Source organism: Gopherus evgoodei, chromosome 7 (assembly GCF_007399415.2).
Source record: "Gopherus evgoodei ecotype Sinaloan lineage chromosome 7, rGopEvg1_v1.p, whole genome shotgun sequence".
Lineage (NCBI taxonomy): Eukaryota > Metazoa > Chordata > Testudines > Testudinidae > Gopherus > Gopherus evgoodei.
In genome coordinates this window covers 13,885,237-13,906,490 of record NC_044328.1, presented here as the reverse complement: position 1 = coordinate 13,906,490, position 21,254 = coordinate 13,885,237, and the positions used below count along the sequence as shown (strand labels likewise).

Genomic DNA, 21,254 nt, shown 5'->3' with positions numbered 1-21,254 from the left:
TATAACTGTCTGGATTTTATTATTTTATTACAATTGTTGAATTGTTTGTGGGTGGTAAGTGATTATAATGATTGCAAAGAAATACTGTGTTACAATCTTTATGTAGAAAATTAAAATGTTATAGAACAGAGCCCACAGAGTTTTCATTTGGTTTCCAGCCCCACATTCATTTTTAATTGTTCTTAGTTTTCTTAATTTAGTTTTTAGAATAAAAGCATCTTTTACACAAGAAGAATCTACTAAAGTGTTCCCAGTTTTTAAACAATTTAAGCAAAACGTAGGCAGTGATAACACATGTACCCTATAATTTCTGTAATTAATACAAAAGAATATACGGAATGACAAGTTAATTTTCCTCTTTCCATTTCAAAATACGCTGTATATGATTAATAATTTTCCAGCTACTTAAGTGGAGAAAGACTTGAGAAGATTTGTGACCAAGACCAACACCAAACAGCAACTCAGAAACAAGGGGTATTCTGTTCTCAGTAAAAGAGAACGGAACCTCTCCAATGACAAATATTACATGTCCAAATGACATGACAAATATTACATTTATTTTACTATCTTCCATATAAGAATATTAAATGTAAAATGCAGACAATGGAATGAATAAATTAGAATGTCATTTACATTTTTTTCTAGGTCACCAACCCGACAGTATTAGGAAATTTCAGAAAATAACAATGTTATCTAAATTAACTTTTCTATGGTAACAGCAACTTTCATATTGTGTTAGTGGCTTGTTATAATATGAACATGAAGTTTAAATATTTCAGAGATTTTAAAACATGATACAGAATAACTGGCAAGCTATCACACTTATTGTGAGGAGACCAAGACCCTAGCTAGTACATGAGACTTTCAAATTATATTTGAGATATTCATGACAGATTAGGGAGTTTCTAATAAACCACTGAAAAAGTTTGTTAATCTTCCTGAATTTTTCATGAACTTTTCACAAATGAGAATCTGAAGCAAAGAGCACTTATCACTAGCCTATCCCTTCTACTCTATCATAATGAGCCCCAGATCCTTTAACTCTGTGTTGCATGCCTTTATACCAGGGGGTCTCAAATTGGGGGTCACGACCCCTCAGGGGGTCATGAAGTTATTATATCGGGGGTTGCGAGCTGTCAACCTCCGCCAAATACCTTGCTTGCTTCCAGCATTTATAATGGTGTTAAATATATTTAAAAGTAAGTTTAATTTATTGGGGGGGGGGTCACACTCAGAAGCTTACTATGTGAAAGGGGTCACCAGTAAAAATCTTTGAGACCCACTGCTTTACACATATTCTAGGGGATAGCTTTCTGAAACACAGACCCACTGGATCTGATTCTCCTCTCACACTGGTATAAATCACAATTAACAGCACCTACTCTGATCCGTGACATGTTCTGGATGTCACAGCCATTGTAGAGGGAAAGGGGTCACCATGTGGCAGGCAGGGAGGGTGCCAGGTTATCTATAGTGCTGGAAAGTTCATGGTCCCAAGCCTCAGAATTTTTGTACATGCACTGTCACTACCATCCAATAAATGCAGACAGAGATGGGGTGACAATTGTACCCCCTCCTGGAAGGGGTAATGGATTGAGAACCCTTTTCAAAGAAACTAATCTCATAAAAGTGACCATCCAGAGAGCCATCATCAGTACCCTACAGGCAAGACAACTCCCAGTCTCCTTTCTGGTCTGTACAACCACAACTTCCTCTGTTGGACCTCTCCAATATATTTCAAATCTACCAATCATGCTGCACAGATGACCATCCTACTTTCCTAATGCTCTGTCCATGTCATTCCCCACCTTGAATCCCTGCAGCGACGTCAAGTTTCTTTCTGCTTCACATTCAAAGTCTTCATCCTTACTTCTGCATATACTTCAGTTCCTGCCTAGAGTTCACCTCTTCCTGCTTTCCCACTCATGGATTGGTGCTGAGTGAACTGCCCTTTGTTTGCCTGGTAACTGACCACACCTGCCAGCCTCATTAGCAAGAGCTATAAGGCTGGAAGGAAGTGAGAGAAAGGAGGACGGAGACTAAGAGTGGGAGGTCAGGCTCAGAGGGAGTAGGAGCCTCCGAGTATGTTGCAGGCCAGGACTGTGGCAGACCAAGCAGCTGTAAAGCCTGTATATAGTTAGAAACTGGTGGTGGGAAACTGATCACGAATAAAGAACATGGGTGTTGCACCAGACTGAAGTGTCCCTGATTCATGGAGGAAAGGGCCAAAGAGGCCAAATCCGGAGGGGCGCAGTGGGCACTTTGTTACAGGAGGACCACCACCCTCATAACTTTTAGCCCAGTGGTTAGGATACTCATCAGGGGTATAGGACACCCTGCATTTATATGCCCTCATGTGGTGGGGCGACTGCCCCACACAGGGAGAAGAAGGGGGTTAAAAGCAGCACCAGGGAGGCTGTGCAGAGCACACTAATCAGGAAAAGGCTTCTTGAGCCCACCAATGGGGGAAGGCTTGCTGGAGCAGCCAATCAGGGCTGGTGAGGGCCATATATAAAGGGCTGCTTAGCAGAGCAGAGGGGAGTCTCTCCCTGGAATGCAAGGGAGGAGGACTGGGTGCCTGAAGATGTGCCATAGATAGAGCAGTGCTGGGCAGGAGCAGCAGTGTGCAAGGGTGAGGTGCTGGCTGACCACTGCCAGGCTGGGGCTTTGCTACCAGGACTGGGAGGGTGGTAGGATTACGGGGGAAGTGGCCCAGGGAAAACAGGCAGCAGGTTGGAGGAGGGCAGTTGGTGGCTGCTGGCTATAGGGTCCCTGACTTGAGACCCAGAGTAGCGGGCGAGCCTAGGTCTCCCCACCACTTGCCAATGAGGAGAGTGGCCAGTATCCAGATTGCAGTTTGCCCCTGTGGCGAGGGGCTGGAACTTGGACTGCAGTTGGCCGCTGAGGCAAGTGGTGGGAATAAGGACTGCCAGTCACCCAGAAGTTGTGAGATACCAGAGTAGAGGCACAGCCAGAGGACTGTGCCCAGAAGAGGATGCTGTGGTCTGGGAAGTGACACGGGTCCGAAGAGTGGAGGACAGCAGTGATGGCAGGCATAACACCACTAGCTGAAGGTGGAATGGAAGAGCCGAGAGCTAATTCCCAGGACAGACGGCAGGAGGCCCCGCTGTTGTGAGCCCTGCTTTACCACATCCCTCCATATGAGGGGGAGAAATTCTTTGAGCAGGAAACTGCCCCCCTCTAAGGTGAGTATCCTAACCATTGGGCTATAGAATGTTCTGATGTGGGTTGCCCTCAGTCTATCCTGGTGAAGCTCTTCCACTGTGGATATAAAATTTTAACATTCGTTAGTACAGGTATCTACCACCTCCCAGGTGAGTGCTCTAACCATCAGGCTATGGAGTCATTCTCAAGTTATGAGAGACGTCCCTGCTGTCCTCCATCACCACATCCACTTCTTCAAAAATGGCATAGCCACCTGATGCCAGGAGGGGGTTTGCAGCTGAGAATCCCCAACAGAGGGGGGTGCCTTCCTGCAGCCAGGATTTTGGGGCCTATGTCTGAGAGGGGGAGGGGCTTATCATACACCCTTCATCTTGGCATCTTCCATCAGCTATTTTAAGCAAGAAGCCTTCCAGCTTGGTTTTGTGAATCCTATTCTAAGGTGCCTGTCTCTCCTCCCTCAGTGTACAGGGCTCTAGGTGCTGAACTCAGGCTTTGTGAATATCAGTAATTTTCTAGGCATATCAGTTTCTTTGTGAAACTAGTCTTCTGTGCATGACAGGGGCAATACACTTCTCTACACTTTTTTTAAGGCATATATATGTGTCATGTCATTCCCAGTCATGTTACCATTCCACTGTTATCTGGAAAGAGATACTCTGGAATTTTAACGAATTTCCCCAAAAGTCTAATACAAAATTTAGTAAATATTTAAAAAAAAATAAAATTTCCAGATAGTTGAGAAAGAAGATAGCATACTGTACTGCCTGCACACCTACGTTATAAATACAATCAAATTGTTTGTGAAATGTTCATATGAAAAATATTCACTCCCAACATCCATAGTGCATGAAGCAACCACTCATAGATATAAATGTGGTATTTGATTGTTTTTTGGAATACATTTTTGTGTTCTGGGGTGGGGTTTTTTTTATAGCTTTTACGCTTTAATCAAATACTTTTAATAAAAGAATATTTGCTCATTAATAATGATCTCTCAGACACTCCAAAGAACTAGTGATTTTTGTGATGATCATTCAGCTAGTGCTTTTAGGTGATCATTCACCTCCCTCTGTATCATAGTCAAGAATCAGTTGTAACTAAATGCCCTAGTGCATCTCTGGAGTACTGGAATTTGCTAAACAGGGATTTTCCTTGACATCAGAGAGAAATAAAAGAGCGTGCAGGAATCAACAGAAAATACTCTTTGGTAATCCAGATGTACTACAGAGGTGGGATATTATCAATGTAGAGACTGTGTAGGAATAGTTACAGTGTAATCCCTTCACAAGTCCCTTTCACCAGCTTCGAGCAGTTTCTATTCTCTGTACTTCCTTTTCATACTGTCTGATGGTTTGCTCTGCTCAAGCTTCTTAACCACATAGGATAATAGGCTCCAATTACATTTACCGCCTTTCATCTCTGTTTCAATTACATTTGTTCTGCATGCTAGCTTGAAAATCTGTCCCAAGTCAATTTGTTTAAATCACAGAATAATACGCTCTCAGTCCAAAATTTTGGGCGATACTTTTAAGAAGTCAGTGAAATATACTTCTGATTTTTTTTAACTGTAAGATGATCCCTGAATTAGTATTTAAGAATCATGGTTTGTATCAATTTGTCATAAAAACACAATCAACAATAATACTGTGTGATGAAAGCAATAATATTTATTTTAAGCATAACTTTTTTAACTGCTCTGATAATTTTAAATTCTTTCTTCCCCCCCGTTTTCATATTACGTTCTTAATTTCAACTATAACTATAATATTCTGCAAGGATAATGCTATAATTTGGAATATTACCCACCAGTCAGAAGCATGGAATGTTTTAATGTCACCCAAAACACAATTTCCAGTGATTGAAGCAGTTCATCATGTCAGGGAAGCAAAGCATGCACATATTCTATAAATTAGAGCGACAAAGCTGAAACAGTAGTAGAGAAAGTGCTTTCTGGGAAGGAAAAAGCTCTTTTGGCAAGCTCAGCATGGAAACATTCCAGAGAATTCACTCTATGATTATTTAATGTTTGCAGAGCATTCTAGTGCATTATAGTGAATGTTTCATTCTTGATTTGAGTTCAAACATCCAGTACAGAAGCTTTTGTGTTAAAAGCTATCCAATTAAAATGGCATCTTTTAAAATTTTCCTCTCCCTAAAAAGGATCAGTTTATAGAAGTGCAATCCTAAATACTGAAGAGAAAACACTTTTCCTCCTGTTTTTTTAAAAGGACATTTTACTGATGCCATTATACAACACGTTTCTGGATGTATGAAAATGTGCCGTATACTTCTGATTAATGGCCCAGACCCCCAGATATATGTGAAGAATACACAAGTCAGTACAGGCAGGGAATGAAAACATAAGGTTTGAGCTCCCCTGATCCTGGGCTTGCTGTATAACACTTTAGCCCACTGTATTACTTTGCAACAACCCAAAGACTGCTCTAAATTACAATGGTTTTCAAGGACACCAAGGTGCCAATGCAGCAGAGAGAGGCACAGGGAAGCCCCTACCATACCCCTTTGCCCAGGACACACCCTCTATGCCTGAAAAGGGGAGGAGGTTGGTGTGGGAGTCACTATACCAGCTGTATAACAATGGCAATGACAGGCTACTGGCTGTAAGGTCAGAATGAGCTAACAGTGCAGCAAGATCTGTGCAGAATCCGGGCCAATATTTCACATTTTCTCATGTATTGTGGATTTTAAACTATTTTTAACAAAATGTATGTTTCCTGCTGCTTCTAATGGCCCTTTAAATCTTAATTTTTCAATGAATTACTATACTCTGACTTATGACTTCTCTTTTCACATAAATTCTGTTCGTTTTAAATTCTTCTGGACTTTGTTTTTTTTTACCGTATAGTTTACTTGGAAACACACTCACTCTTGTCAGATGTATTGTTTAAATATTTTAACATTGGAAACACAGCATGTTCCTCCTCCCTTCATTATTTCAATACCAAGGGCAAACTTTTCAAAAGGTGCCTAAGTCCCATTTTCCAAAGTGACTTAGAAATGGAGTCCTAAATACCACATTCACTTGAAAACGGGACTCAGCTGCTCTTGAAAACATCAACATGGACTTCAGATCCTCTTTCACTTTTTATTGAACTGATAGCTTCCAATAAGGAGTTCAAGCACCAAGAAGAAATGACTACACATGCAAAAAAAAAATGCTCAGAGTACAAAGAAACCTATTAGTCAACATACAAGAAATACAGTGAGATCAAACTAATTCCTATACCCCATTCCAAGAAATGATGCAGCTTGTGAACTCCCCACTGCATACTAGCTGTGGGTGGGATTGTGCCAGCCAAATGGCCACCTCTTGCAGGACTTTGAAAAGCCCCCCAAACAGGTCAGATAGTAAAATGCACAGTCTCTAATAGTATGCTTCCAGATATTAGAAAAGGAACAGGAGAAGAGCAACCAGGCTGATTATTGGTAAGGAAGGGATACCCTACAACCAAAAACTCAAAACATGTACATAGTTTGAACAAAAGAAAATGGGGGTTATCAGCTCTTTGGGATTATGGAACCTAAAAGAAACATGCAAGGAACAAGAATTGTAATCTTTTCCACTCTTTAGGACAGCCATGATATCTGGCCACGACTGGAATCTGCAGAAGAAAAACAAATCAGGCTAGATATTATACAGGGCTTCTCATTACAGTCTGTTACTGAAATACAGAACAGTCTCTCATACTGTAGATGAAGAAAGTAGAATGCTAAAGATTTAGAAAACATACAGTTGGATATACACCTCTACCTTGATATAACGCTGTTCTCGGGAGCCAAAAAATCTTACCATGTTATAGGTGAAACCGCGTTATATCAAGCTTGCTTTGATCCACTGGAGTGCGCCGCCCTGCCCCCCCGGAGCGATGTTTTACCATCTTATATCCGAATTCGTGTATATAGGGTCATGTTATATCGGGGTAGCGGTGTATCTGCTGAATAGTTTAATGAACCAGCCACAAAGGAGAAGGATGTATCAGAGTACTTATTCCTATCATTCCTTCTTCCCTCCTAAAGGAATTATAGTCTATTGCACCTCAATTTATAACGTATTTTAAGGTTTAGAACAGATTGACAAGGATTCCCAGTTCTACTGATGGTAAAAAGTTAAAACCAGAGGACAGATATGTATTAAATAAAAATATTTCATTTAAGGAAGCACCATCATGTGGCAAAGTAGCTAAAGGGAAAGATTCAAAACCATAGAAATGTTAATATAACTTTCACCGCAGAGAAAGACTTAAGGTCACTGAGTAGATGAGGTGAAACAGGCAGAACACATAAAATGCTGTTCTAGAAATCTGAGTGCAAAGAAATCTCTAATCAAAGATTTCAAAAGGGTAGATGCTAAACCATTTAGTAAACCATTTTCGTTGAAATATTTTACTAGGGAGTAAAAGACGACATAAGCTAGTGTTACAGTAGAGATCTCATAAAAATAGATGAAAAACGCCAGAATAATACGTTTTTATCTATTTTCTTCTCCAAAAACAGTTTTTTTCTTTTTTTAAGAAATATTGTGATATTTAAATCAATGGACACAGGTAAAAAAATCCTTAAGCATGACCAGTAAAGGGATACTGAAATGTTTTCTGGTAACAGAGAGAAGAAATTATTTCAGTTATTACCCAATTCCCAAGTTGTGAAGGAATGGATTTACACAGTGCTCACTTCTTTATCTTGGAACTGCTTTACTTTTCTGTGAATGGAACTGCACATCGGTAAAGTTCAGTTGTTTAGATGTGCAGTTCATGTCTTTCTTTTCCTTTTATTCATAACTATTGAGTAAGCAATCTTTCTGTTCACTGGCAGGGTAGATTTTTTTTTTATGACCACCATTTTTCAGCTTCATCTGGATCCTAAATGAGAGCACAAACTTCAGAAAGCAGCGATCAAAAACAGTGAAAAGGAAGAACATAAGAATGGCCATACTGGGTCAGAACAAAGGTCCATCTAGTCCAGTATCCTGTCTTCCGACAGTGGCCAATGCCAGATACTCCAGAGGGAATGAACAGAACAGGTTATCAAGTGATTCATCCCCTGTCACACAATGCCATCTTTTGGCAAACAGAGACTAGGGACACCATCCCTGCCCATCCTGGCTAACAGCCATTGATGGACCTTTCCTCCATGAATTTAGCTAGAAAGAAAGTAAGAGAGAGAAGGAAATTATCAGGAGTTGAGGGGAAGAATTTTGTTAAGTAGCTTTGTAGGATGTTGCAGCCAGTACATGCCAGACAATGGACTATCATTGAAGGGATTAAGGAATGGTAAAAGTAATCTGAATTTTATCCACTGAGAACCCAAATCAGGAAAACATCCCTATTCTTGAAAGCACTTAAACCTAACATTTTAAATCAGTGTGCCTTAGCATATACTTAAGTGCTCTCCTGAATCAGGTCTTGAATTTTTGAGAAAATCAGAATTATAATTAGGGATGGATTGGATGGCTTAAAAATAGAATAAGACCAAAAACAGAAAACATGAGGCATATTTTCTGAGACAACTGCTAAACAGAAACTCTTCAGAGAGCTCAACATTTTTATTTAAAAAATAAAACACATCCCTCTTTAATAGCCCTGACTGTGTGCCTATAAAAATTAGTAATAAAGACTCCAGTCTTTGCTTTTATGGCACTAATTTACATTTTCCTGAGTTGCACACAATACTATTAGTACAGGATCACCAGCCTTCTCATTTCAATGGGCATAACCTAAAGATGGGCAGTTAGAGGATTAATATAGCTGACTTTTCTGACTGGGTAAAGGCTTGAAAAAAATCCTTTTCCATTACCTGTGGTGGGTAGGAAGCTTTCTGGAAGGTGCTATCAAACTCTATAGAATCCATTTTTTTTTCTTAAACAAAAAGTGTCTTGCCTTTCTGAGAGTCCTTTCTAAGAACAATTTAGACACCCAGTGGGAAGGGCAGATCCTCAGCTGGTGTAAACTATCATAGCTGCACTGATGTCAAATGAGGCTATCACAATTTACACCAGCTGAGAATGTATCACCTTGTCTCAGTTTCCCTGAATCACTGCTCCTGAGACTCTGAAAGTAAAGGGTTTTGTGTCAGTCCAGATTTTCAGGCTTGATTATTAATTTGCTTTGATACTGAGGCTTTAAATCAAACTCCAATGATTATTTAAACAGTTTTTCTAACTGAAATATTTACTTTAGCTTTCAGCGCTTGGTATTCCTTTTAAAAATTGCTGAAAAATTATTTTCTCCATAACATAAAAATAATAGATGGAGATGGATGACTAAAGCTGTAAATCAATCCTTCTGCAAAGATAATTTAATAAACCATTCAAGCTTCACTATTAAGGTTTAGGACCCATCATCAAGGTCCTTGGATTGATTTATGGCTTTGTAATCAAGCTCCCCCAAAACCCATTATCTAATAAACTGTAGAATACACTACTTACCTTTCAATACATTCACAAAATAAATATATAACTCAAAGGTAGAGCTATTTAATAAAAGAAGCCTAAATGACATTCCAAAGTTATGTAGCTAAATTTATATTTTACACTTTCCAAAAGATTACTCACCAGCACAATAAGATGAAAAGCAAAAAGACATTACTTCTTGAATCTGGTTAGGTTTTACCTCCCCTTCCCCTCACACACACACACACACACACACACACTTTCTTTGTGTGCTGTATTGCCAGTTATTCTTCTCTGTAAGCACTCAGCAGCTGAGGTGTTACAAACGGAGAATACACTTTTTTGCACTCCATATAATCAGGTTTTTTGTTTAGAAAGTCAAAGATTCAGATGCTTTCCTTAATGCCATTAATTTTAGTGTATCTTTCTTCAGTGTTTTATTTGATTTAATCCATATTGTTATGTACACAACCACACATGATAAAATTAAAGGGCACATTAAAGGTACATTTAGAACAAAGGAAAGGAAATATTTATGTTTACACAGGATGCAGTCAACCTGTGGAATTCACCATCACAGGAGGCCTATAGTCTAGCATTTTGGCTGGATTTTGAAACAGGATTGAAAATGTTTATCACTTCTAAACAGCTATAGCCTTTAAAGGTAATCAAATACCTTTAAGGATAATCAAAACTAATGTTTAAGAGATCACTCATAGGGCAGGAATTTTCATCTCCTGTAAAACAGTGTACACATTTTAGGGGCATCATAGGTCTTCCCCCTCCCTTTCCTTTGAAGCATGAAGTACTAGCTGCTACTAAAATATATGGATCAATAGTTCAAACCCAGTAATGCAAATCCTGTTCTAGTATCAAAAGCACAGAAGCAAATGCAAATTGGCTATTTCTCTGTGTCCTGCTGGAAACCTGATTCCCCTCATTATCCCATCCTCTAGCCACACATACACAGCCTCAAATTGTGGCCACTCTCTTTTCAGTCGAGGGCTACATGCAAATACTACTACGTAAGAAGTTGAACAGCGTGACACTCTCCTTCTCCACTAAGGACTCAATGTACAGTCTCAAATGAATTTTGAGTGGTTTATTAGATGCAGCTTGAAATCTAAAGCCATTTTGCAAAAGAAAAGAAGATAAGGATATAGATTCACATACACTGCATATCAGATAACCTGGAGAAGCATCTAGGGAAGGTGCATACTCTGACCACTACTCCACATACATGATTAACTGTTAGGTAGTTAAATTACAATCCAAATCTCTTTAGGAGGCTCAAGCAGGTCTTTAAAAGAATATCTGTAATGCTGTAGCTCCCTCATCAGTAAGTGACTGGAGATGGTATATCACAATCATTATTTCATCTAGTCAGTCATTTGTGGGGAAGTTCTCTTCAAAACCTGCTTACCCAGATTTAGGAGATACAGAAGGCAAAAGGCCATATGGGTCTTCTATAGCACTATGAGGCGCGTATACTGCTGTGTATAGTACATCAGTCAATATATCCACAATAAGAACATAATCCCTTCCCCAAGGAGCTGGCACGTTAAATGCCTGACTAAAACCAATACAAATGAGGAAAGACATACTTTGGTCATTTAAGCGAAGGACCGAGAGCCTATCTCTGGCTCTGCCAGACTTGCTGAGTGACCTTGTCAAGTGATTTCTGTGCCTCAGTTACCCAGACTGTAAATGAGGATAAAAATACTACCCTAACAACAAGAGTATAAATGTTTGTAAAGCACTTTGAGATTGGATATATAGCATGTAGCATTCAACAAACCCAAAAAAAGTGACATGCCCATGTAGGCAGTTACAGAAGGGTGTGCAGTCAGTGTAGCTCGAGTGCTTCCCAGAGCTGGGGAATTGTCAGAAGCAATTAAGTGTTGTTCAAATAACTAAATGAACTGGTAGCTTTCATATCTAAAAATAATTATCAGCAGTTTCAGACAAAGACAAGGAAAAAAACATTTCTCTTGTTTTTTTGGATTTGTCATAATACAAAATCCTTTCTTAGCACTGTGCATAATTATAATCTCTAATGCAGAAGCTTTTCTATTCTCTCAACAATTACGGAAGCAGTTAGCATCAGTGATAGCTGGCAACAAAAGTGAAAGATAGCATGAAAGGTTGTTCTAGTTCTCTTCACACACAAATATAAATACTACAGCTAAGTATTTCTCATTCATACAACGTACAATTGACCAAAAGAAGGGAAAAAAATAGAAGATGAAAATAGCAGTAGGTGGAAGCATATTACATCCATTAGCGGCCATAACAGGAAAAGAAAAGCAATCTTCCCTGCATCAGGAGCTTTCTAATAAACACATACTATCACGAGTGCCTACCTGACCTAGCTTCTCATTATTGTTTTATGGAAAACAACTTTTTCTTCCCCTTTCTCAATGCACAAGACCAATAAATATCAGAAGTCAACAATGACAGAAACATTACTGGTGGTTACGTCTATCAGCAACACAGTTTCATTTTTCTAACCATATTTATAATATGAAAATAGATTTTTTGAAAATGAAAGCAGGAAATTCTATTTTGTGCAACTTGAATGTTGAGTAATGCCAGTCAACCAAGATGAAAAGGTGCCACTTTAGTATGATACTATACCAAGTTATTACAGTCACACTTCCTCCCTGTTTTACCTTAGCTGAGAAAAGTAGGAGAAAATTAAGCTAAATTACTGGTTTAAAACTTGGTAATTTCCATGCTCAGGTTATCTGGATTTTTTTTCTGTAGCTTAATATTGAATTTATTAGAACAAATGTTGATCTAAAATAAAACAAATATTATACCAATTACTACACTAATGGCTTATCAAAATAAATTACAGTAAAAACTGTTATCTGGCACTTTATCAGCCAGAAAGCTCCATTAACCAGCATTTCTGATATCTCCCAATACAAATCTTCAGACTAGTAACTGGGACTAGTATACTGCCCAGGAGGTTATGCAATTGCACATTCTGCACTCTACTTTTGTGAAAAAGAGGCAGAGGACAAGTAAACAAGTTGATATCAGGGATTTATTCAGAATAGCAGCTTCCAGGGTGTGTCATAACAGATTCAGCCTAATCTCCTACAACTATAATAATAATTGATGTTGATAATGATGACCCCAAGGCACTGCAAGATCCTGAAGTGCCTTCTGAATCATCAAATATTAAATTATGTTCAGTATCGTTTTAGTGTTAAGTATATTTTTAGTGATCTGGGTGTATGTCATGTGCTGCCTATAATCAGGGCCACCCAGAGGCTGGGTCAAGAGGGGCCCCCACGAGAGTTTTTCAGGGTCCCTGGAGCAGGGTCCTTCAGTCGTTCCAAGGGCCCTGGAAAACTCTCATGGGGCCCGGGCCCCCGGTGCTGCTTCCACTCTGGGTCTTTGGCGGCGGGGGGTCCTTCCGCCCCGGGGCAGAAGGACCCCCCCGCCTCCGAATTACCGCCGAAGCAGGACCCGCCACCCAAGTGCCGGGCGGGTCTTCGGCAGTAATTCGGCGGCAGGCGGCCCCTGCTGCAGGTCTTCGGGGCACTTCGGCGGCAGGTCCCAGAGCAGAAGGATCCCCCATTGCCGAATTACTGCCGAAGCGGGGGCCCCTCGCCACCGAAGACCCCAGGTCCCCTGAATCCTCTGGGCGGCCCTGCCTATAGTGACATGTAGAGTCATAAGATAACCTACTGTATACACTTCAGTGTTTCAAGAAACCAACCACTCTGCAACTACTGGATTGGTGAATACCTGTATACTATTTTTACTTTATTCATGTTATTGTAGTCTAAATCTTTGAAAATTGGTATTCCATTGGTAAATATAACTTAGTTAACCAGAATTTTTGACTAACCAGTACCCTTCTTTCCCCTCAACATGCCAGATATCTCATTTTACAGTAAAACCTTTGTTATGTAAATTGTAATAAATATAAGAGGTAACAAAACAGGTTTAATACTTCAGACTATGGAACAAATTTTCATGGGCAGGGAAAAAAGGCACAAGCATTGTAAATCCACTAAATAGGGAACTGGATTCATTTTTGGTGAAAAAAGAATCAGATTTTTAGATTATTTTGAACCTAACATTTAATTGGACACAAGAAGAAACTAACATGTAAACAAGTCTAGATTCAGTGACAGTTCTCAGTTAGAAAGTTGTTCCTCTTTAGAAATATAAGCCCTGTGGGTCAAAATGTTTACTCAGGCTCGGTTTTGGTGATCCATATATATATATATTTTTTTTCTTTTTGTACCATAAATATTTCAACAATCAACATAAACTCTAAATTTTACAAATTTTGATTGAGCTAACTATACAAAGATATCCACGTTAGATTTGATACACCTTTGATGCACACTTTTAGCACCAATCAACATTAATGTGAGTTACTGCATGCATATTTGTTGAGTGGAAAACAGAGGCCCAAGTGAGTTCTGATGTTGGAGATGTCTCTTATTGCCCCACATAGCTGCATGTGATTTGAGGGGAGGGAGGAATTACAATGCTAGTGCCAGCCAAACAATCTCACTTCACATTAAGATGTGAACAACAACTGACCTGGTTAGAGTCAACCCTGCAAACAGACCTGCACAGGAAGTCTCTCTTGCCCACGCTGCAATTTCCCCAATGGAGTGCAGCAGGGATCCGCCCATGTGATCCGTTTGCAGAATGAAAGCCAGACCTAGAAGGAAACAACCTCAGGAAGCTGCATAATGCTTATATCAGCATTATGGGACCACATTCAAAGGGGAAGCATCCTTCTAGAAACACGAACATGGAATAACAGCTAATAAAGCCTACCTGGGATGGTTGAGCTAGATATTTGGGCTGGATCTCCACCTCCCACTACTCAAACTCATATGCCTCAGAATGAAATTATGGAAACTGATCAAAAAGTGCCAACCTTTTTACAGGTGAATTTTGGATAGGAAGAGGCCATGTTGTCCATATTTAAGCCATCTATCTGATTCTGTGATGTTTCTAATGATTTTAGCTAATTCCTTCCTTATGACTGGAGCCTCTATTGCTAGCTTCATAAGAACAATCAAACTATAAACTAGCCTCAGTATCTTAGTACCTGAATCTTGCCTAGCTCCAGTACTGCCCTTTTAGCTTAGAGCCTTCTACCCTCTTGCATGGTCTTGTGGCATCCAATTCTCAGCTTTGTCTTCAATTAATTTCTCAATGAAGAAATTGTGGTCCTTTTGTATAATACCACAAAGTCTCACTAGACCCATATATTGTTCCAGAAATGATTGTTTCTGATTTTGTCTTATTCCCCTGCTTGCACATCCCATTGTCCTTTGATAATTGCTATCAGAGATGGAGATAATTAGCATAAGGCTTTTTTTAATCCATAGATTTCAAACTTTACAAAAAAGAGCAAGTATCATAACCTTCATTTTACAAATGGGAAAAACAAGGCAGAGAGGTGATGTGATGTGCACAAGAACACACAGCAGGTAAATAGCAGAGCCATGATGGGATCCAGATCTCCTTATTCTGTGTCTGGTGCCTTATCCTCTACTGATGATTTTAACCTGTCCCATATTACCCAAGATACTGTTCTTGATCACTATTTTGCAATTTCTGACTGATTTATCTTGTTCTGAATTATAAATTAAGAAAACAATTTCTTACTCTGTTTGTAAGGCACTCTGTACATTTATGGCTTTATATGCGAGAAGTTTTTCAATTAAAACACGTTACCACATATCCCTGTTGCTTTACACTCTTCTGACTCCAGCCTCACTTTGCACTGGTTGGCACTCCCAGATTTATGTCTTCTAATAACTGCATACTTTACTAAACATTCCTTTCTCCATGTTACTGACGCAAAGTGTGAGCAAGAATGAGCATAGCAGCAATTCCCTGGCACTCCACTTTGCATTTCTGATCTGATGTCATTATTCTGGCCTTCGTCACTAGCACAGTACTACCATTAATAATAATCTGATTAAAAAATATTAATAATCTAATGAATCAATTTTTTAATTCAACTGTAGAAGCAGCAAAGAGTCCTGTGGCTATAAGGTGCCACAGGACTCTTTGCTGCTTTTACAGATCCAGACTAACACGGCTACCCCTCTGATACTTAATTCAACTGGATACTTCACCACAAATACCACACTTGCTAACCCAAGTCCACTGGAGATAATAAAATGTTAAAATTGCTTTGAGAGGATGGGTTTCTCAAAAACATAAGTATTCTGCAAATTATTTTAGTGTTTGCATTTCAGGATGCCAAAAATAATCATATCATGCAATGAAGTCCTTGCTCGGGAAAAATGCCCATAAAAATGCTATTAGCAACATAAATTTTCTGGAAGATGCTCACCTTCTCTGCCATAAAGTTATTTTAAGAGTGTTTGTTATTAAATAATTGAAAGAATTCTCCTTAAACGCTCTCCTTCAAACGAGGGAATACAGCCTCCCCTCCACACTGTCCCACAGTTAACTGTCCGAGTTGACTTCAGCAGCAGTAATCAGCATTAGTGACAGCAATACAGAGGACTACATAAAATAGCATACAAATAATTTAAAAATGTTAACATTATGGCAGTATACAGTGCTAATATTTTCACAAGGGACTCTCAAAAATATCCCTGTTTGCCTGTGATAAACCTGTATTCAATATACAGGCTGTGTGTTCTTGCAGACAGAAAGGTGAGTAGCTGGGGAAACTATTCAATTTCCATTTAAAACAAAAAGGGCATTGCCTTCAATTTAACCAAAGAAACAGGTAGCACTACGAAAAAGCAAACAATGTGCATTTTGCTAGAAATGTTCATTTTTTGTTCCAGAAAAATATATTGAGTATATTAGTATTACAGCATAAAGTTCTAGCTTGTATAATTTGAAGGGGGTTTGGAGACTGATGATAACATGGGGATCTCAGCACAGATATTCAAAAGGCTACAAAAATTGTTCTTCATGGGTATTTTTAGGAGAAGCAGGCATAAGCTATTATTGGGAAAGATGACTGAACAGAATCCAAAGGGAGGGGGTGTCTCCATCAAAGACAGGAAGATCACTCCAGCCTTCTCCGACAAATATTTAACAAAGAACTCCCAGATGTCCCTGAGAGCCTCCTGCAGCACATTGCTGTGTGGATTTGGTCCTTTAAGCTGTCTCTATTTTTGTGAACTCACTATATGAAGGGTATCATCAGATTCCAAGGCTGAATGTTTGAAAAGTATGTTTGGATGTACAGAGCACAAGCAGAAAGTCATAGTCTAGCCTCGGAACTCTAGTGTGTTCGGTTTTGGTTTTGCTTGGTTGCTTTTTTTGCAGTGCATAAGTGGTTGAGCATATATTAATGTAAAGTTATTTTAATTACTATAAATGCATATTTGCTATAACTTTAAAGGGAAATGTGTACAGCTCTGCATATATTTTCTCAACATTCCTGAGCAACCGCACATTCAGAGAAAAATATATCTAAATATATTCAAAGATTTTATAAAAAGTCATCAAAGCAAAAAAATACAGCAAATGAGAAATACCATAGACACCCAAAAGAGCTAAATCACTAGCTAAATCACTCCATATCCAATCACTGAAACACACTTATGCTTGATCACTTTAGGTTGCCCTCTAATTGTTCTGTACCAGCCAAGAATATTTGGGATGGCAGCATGCAACATATTAATTATCTTGAAAACTTGCCAAGGACACTGTTTAAAATATGCAGCTCTTTGAACAATTCACTAATTTGATCATGAGTTCATCACAGCCAAAGATGTGCCCTTCTATGCATGTGGACACTGGCTTTAACAGTGTGAGCACTACTGGAAAAAATAAAAAACAAACACCACTATATATGGTAACAGGTGTTTATAATATAATTCCAGTTACTATGCATAGAAATATTGACGACATAGATTGACAGATACATAAGATGTGATAGGACAGTCTTGCCCCAATATGGTATTCCAAAATATATAAAAAAATGAAATAATGCTGGCATCAAAAAATTAGGGGGTTACTAACCTACCTTTAGAACTATTTGAAACTGAAAAATCCATACGAATCTTATAAAAAGAAAAATGGGATCACTACATTTTATGTGCTTAGAACTGCGCTCAGACACAGTGGACAGTATCTGCAGAGGAAGCCAGCTGCAGAAGGTCACTGGAGCAGGGGGAATAGCAGGGGACCTACTGGAACTTCCACCAGTGGATTAAGCGTCCTAATTTACTAGCGTATATAGAGCAGGGGATCAGGCATAATATGAAGCTCTGCTACACACACCCTTCCATACTCCTCCAGCCTGAGAAAAATGCAAAAGATAAACACAGACCCAAATGGACTCCTTAACACTAAGCCAAAGTGGCTGGGCTTGGGAGAGTCCACAGGGATGGGGGAAGAATCTTTTTCCACACCACACAGCAGTTGAACACACACTTCACGTAGTCTACTCCAACCCATCAACTTCCCCCATAGCCCTAGCATAGAGGTGGGCAAACTACGGCCCACGGGACCCTCCTGCCTGGCCCCTGAGCTACTGGCCCCAGAGGTGGCCCCTCCCCTGCTGTTCCTCCTCCCCTGCAGCCTCAGCACGCCGCACTGCTGGTAAGGGGGCAGTGGGGGTCGGATAGAGGGAAGGGGAGTTCGGGGTTGGACAGGGGTTGGGAGAGTCAGAGGGCAGGGAACAGGGGAATTGAATGGGGACAGGAGTTCCGGGGGGCAGTCAGGATGCAGGGGGGGTTGGATGGGGTGGTGGCAGTTTTGGGGGCAGTCGGGAACAGGGAGCGGAGAGGGGGATGGATGGGGCAAGGGTCCTGGGGGGGAGCCATCAGGGAATGGGGGGCGTTGGATGGGGCAGGAGTTCTGGGGGGGCCTCAGGGGGTGAGAAGCAGGGGGGGAGAGATAAGGGGCAGGGGCCGGGCCATGCCTGGATGTTTGGGGAGGCACAGCCTCCCCTAACCAGCCCTTCATACAATTTCCAAAACCCGATGCGGCCCTCAAGCCAAAAAGTTTGCACACCCCTGCCCTAGCACATCCCCTCTGTGAGGCAGTAAGAGAACTACTGAGTAGCTGATGCTCTGACCCAACCCTAATCATCCTTTGCATGCTGGTAGGCTAAGGTTAACAACTTGTAATATTTAAAAACCGGACACTCCAGCAGGAGTGTCAGAACTGCCCCTTCCCCCTGAGGACGTGCCCTTGCCCTGCCTTGTAATGAGTCTCACTCATCACTGCGATGCCTCCTTTTACTAACCTGTTGCAGACATGTGTAACTGCTGGAGACCAAATTAAGTAATACTTTAAGTGAAAGCAAACTTGTATTGTGCCGTTTGTGCCATCCATCTATTGGTCAGACAGCCTTGTCTCCACTGATTTATTTCCTGCCACCACCTTGCTAAGAGTAAAAGTTATCAAGAGCTTTGTCTTCAGAAACCGCGAGTAACACCTCCCCCAGTTGGGCTTCATCAGCCAGATACAGCCTATAAGGTCAATTGGCCTAGGCGGGGTGGACCGTTCAAGCCCTATGTGGGGTAGATACCCCATCACAACTTCCAATTATTCTGCAGAGTATTTGCTTATGGCTCTTATTTGTCAAAAATAAACCACTTCTTTCCAAACAAGTCCAGGCACTTAGGTTCCTTCTCTTTAGGTGTAATTCTGCATCCCTGCTGCCTAGATCTTTTGCGTGCAGCTGTCACAACCAGTGACCCAGGACCTGGATGAGTGTACAGACATTAAAAGCAGCAAAGAATCCTGTGGCACCTTACAGACTAACAGACATTTTGGAGCATGAGCTTTCGTGGGTGAATACCCACTTCGTCGGAAGCATGCATCCGACGAAGTGGGTATTCACCCATGAAAGCTCATGCTCCAAAACATCTGTTAGTCTATAAGGTGCCACAGGATTCTTTGCTGCTTTTACAGATCCAGACTAACATGGCTACCCCTCTGATACCTGTACAGACATTGAAAGTCTGACAAGGGCACCTGATAACATTTATCAGCCTTTTGGACATAGGTGGAATTGTCTGCCATAGATGTTGTGCAGACTGCAGCAAGCTGACTTTGCTCCATTAAGAGAATAATTCTACAATGCAATTCACTTGTAAAGTGAGTAATATTCTAAGCTGTCAATCTTAACAATAATCACCCCCTGAAAAATGCATAGCTCCCATTTTGCTCAGGCTACTGATTTAGGAATGCTTTAAATTTCTGTACTGTGCTGAACATTCGTTTCCCCCAGGTTTATAAAACATTAATTTGTATTTTTTTTGTTTTGTTTTAAATCAATAGGAAAATGTGAAAAGTAGAAGGCATATTACACCAGGAGGAAACTGAAATAACAAAAGTTACAGTAACTCCTCACTTAAAGTTATCCCAGTTAACATTGTTACCTTACTGATCAATTACAGAACATGCTCGTTTAAATTTGCACAATGCTCCCTTATAATGTTGTTTGGGAGCCGCCTGCTTTGTCCACTACTTGAAGAAAGAGCAACCCATTGAAGCTAGCCACTGGGGGCTTGAAACCAGGGTGGACCAGCAGCCCTCCATTAGCTCCCCTATGTTTCCTGTGTGGCAGCCATCCAGCAGGCTATCAATTGTCGGGCAGTCCAGCTGTCCCTACCCGCACTGCCATGTGCTGCTCCTGCTCTCTGCCTTGCAGCTGCTCTCAGGAGTCTCCTGCTTGCTGTGCAGGGGTGGGGAAAGAAGGGTGCTAATGTCAGGGTGTCCCCATCCCCTCCTCCTACCCCCATTCGTTTACCCCATCTCCACAGAGCGGGGGAGGGGGAACATGACAGAGCTCAGGATGGAGGGAGCTTGCTGGCAGCAGCTGTTGTCTCAACTTGCTGATCTAATTAAAAAGGGAGTGTACTTAGAGTAGGGTCGGCATACTTAAAGGGGCAATGCGCACCTCTCTCTCTCTCACACACACGATGTGTTTCTCTGTCTCTCTCTGCTATGCTGTCTCCTCTCCCTCCATTCATGCTGCCTTTATGTGAAGCTACATTAACAATGTGTTAACCCTTGAGGGCTCAGCTGAGTGCTACTTCATCATTTAGCACTAAGGCCTTCTCTGGGAAATATCCCACCCTCTGACTTCACCACCTCAACCAACCTTTACAATCATCATTGCTGTGTACAGTATTAAATTGTTTGTTTAAAACTTATACTCTGTGTGTGTAAAAGCAGCAAAGAGTCCTGTGGCACCTTATAGACTAACAGATGTGTGTGTGTATTTTAGAGAGATAGAAAGAGTGTCTTTTGTCTGGCGAAAAAAATTTCCCTGGAACCTAACTCCCCCTATTTACACTAATTCTTATGGTGAAATTGGATTCACTTAACATCATTTCACTTAAAGCAGCATTTTTCAGGAACGTAACTACAACGTTAAGCGAGGAGTTACTGTACTACTGTCATTTTTGAGCTAACTTTTGGCAGTGGACATTTTGCTAAAATAGATGATGTCATTTATAGCACTGAGTGAAGAAGTTCTATCCAAGTGGTTATATATCAATTATCATGCTGTTTAATGTTGGTTAAACATGTATCAAAAACATTTATTGTATAGTATTTTAACAAAATATTTCATTACTATATTTTGGGATTCTTTTGAGGATTGCAAAGTAGCACTAATGCAGGATGGAACTGAATTCAGGCTCTCATAGCAGGC

At 40.4% G+C, this 21,254-nt stretch overlaps 1 protein-coding gene and 1 long non-coding RNA gene across 5 annotated transcripts in view; one reads left to right on the top strand and one right to left on the bottom strand.

The window, feature by feature from the left end:
• Positions 1-21,254, bottom strand: part of ATRNL1 (attractin like 1) — a 1,022,247-nt gene that overhangs the window by 597,179 nt on the left and 403,814 nt on the right. The window lies entirely within an intron of this gene.
• On the top strand, positions 44-20,981 carry LOC115654699. The gene is made up of 4 exons (XR_004001241.1): positions 44-54; positions 12,671-12,675; positions 18,314-18,318; positions 20,838-20,981. It is a non-coding gene; the product is annotated as an uncharacterized LOC115654699 (long non-coding RNA).